This window comes from Sphaeroforma arctica (assembly GCF_001186125.1).
Source record: "Sphaeroforma arctica JP610 unplaced genomic scaffold supercont1.1209, whole genome shotgun sequence".
NCBI classification, from domain to species: domain Eukaryota; class Ichthyosporea; order Ichthyophonida; genus Sphaeroforma; species Sphaeroforma arctica.
The window spans coordinates 8,555-10,571 of NW_014039349.1; positions in this window are offsets into that span (position 1 = coordinate 8,555).

A 2,017-nucleotide genomic window follows, 5' to 3' on the forward strand; every position below is an offset into this window, starting at 1 on the left:
TATATATTTGTGAACATATTTATTTATATAATACCATAGGTATATATTCAATATATAAAAATATAAAGTCATCACGAGAGTCATCTTTCGCAATGATCAGCTGGCGTCGGCGACTCGGCGTCGGCGATGAGTCGTGAGACGCGACTTACGAATGGTGCTGATAAATTGAGAGGATAAATTCATAATTCGCAAAATATTTTTTTATAATTTTTAATTACTCATCTGGCATCATCGGGTTTTTTATTTATAATTTGTAATTTCCGACAGTTGGGAACTCGAAAAGCAAAATAGTCGGAACAACGAAGGGATTTAATTCGTTGATTTGTGTGGTAAGAAATAGGAAAAAATTACTGAAATGTGCGTGACGATACAAATTCGAAATCTCATTATCTCTCCACAACGTGACAGCGCCGAAAATGATCCCTGACCAATTGAAATTTTCGTGTAGAGAAAAATAGGAACCATGAACAAATCATGGAGTATGTCAGACTGGTGGAATTTAGTTTTTTCGGTCGGGGACTCGCCGGGGGTCACTTGAGAACTCGGAATTCGTGTCGGCACAGGAGTTAAGACCAGGGCAACTTGACCTCAGGATGATAGTGATTGGTAGATGTGATCCTTTTGCTGACGGTATAGCCAATAGCTGTCATTCTGTCCCCTATCTGATGTTTGAAGTATTTGCAATTGTTGTTATTTATTTTTTTGATAGAAACAAAGAGCCCATTTCGAAGAAAAAATTGCGTATATATAAATGACCTAATTGGACATTACGTTCTTAGTGGGTGGCTTATGTAATCCTGTATTTCACATATGTACCAATAAAAAGAGAGATAAATGAAGTTCAGGTATTTTAAAAACGATTGCTCGTTGGAATTAAACCCGTAGAAGACTAGTAGAAGGTAGCTTTTTTTTAAATGTCTTATTATTTTAAATATAGAATATGTAGTGTCGTTTGTATATATATATTTTGGAGCTGTGACATTTCCTTTTTTTTTGCCCCTAAAAAAAAGAGAAACAATTCCCTGCGGAACCAATGACCAATTGGCAATAACCTTTACCATTTAGGCCGTTCGGATGAGGCGGGCGATAAGCTACTCTGTTTAAGGGTCCCCAGCCATAGCCTCCTAAATTTAACACTACCCCTGGATAAATTTCAATCTTTTTTAAATTTTTTGGTGCACTTTGAACTTTCAAATTTTTAGGTACATTTTAACCGAATATTTTAAATGCATATTAGCCAACTATATTGTGTATGTCGACCTATCCGATGTCGTAAACAATTTGAAAAAAAAACGAGCCCTAGAGTAGACCTATCAGTCCCAAGACACTTTGTAAATATCAAACAATTACGACAATCTTAGGGTTTGAGAATGTACCAGAAATTGGGGCAAAACTAAGATTCGAAGAGTAATTATTTTGGGAGGCTACTTCGCAGATTCAGAATCCTAATAATTAGAACGTTTAGAAATAAGAGTATGTACTGTACATATTGGATATTTGGGTTGGGACTTTGGGACCTAGCGTAAATCGTAAATTCAGACCTTCTGAAGAAAATACGGAGCCACCTGTCTAATTTATTAGAAGAAGAAGGCCGTAAGCCACCCTCTTGTCAATGTTTTTTAAGAATAAAAAATATAAAAAGAACAAATATGTAAATAAATCATGGCCCTCTGGATTTGCCGATTTGGGTCTCGAGCAGAAATCAGGTTTCTTCCGGCGACCATCGTAAATTTAGCGCAGACAATCCAGAGGGCCACGAATAAATTTTTACATGACCCTGGACGAACGTCCATAGAACGTATTTATGTACATACAGTACTTCATAGTTCATAGTGACTTCATAGTTCATAGTGACTTCATAGTTCATAGTGACTTCATAGTTCATAGTGACTTCATAGTTAATAGTGACTTCATAGTTAATAGTGACTTCATAGTTCATAGTGACTTCATAGTTCATAGTGACTTCATAGTTCATAGTGACTTCATAGTTCATAGTGACTTCATACATACATATATA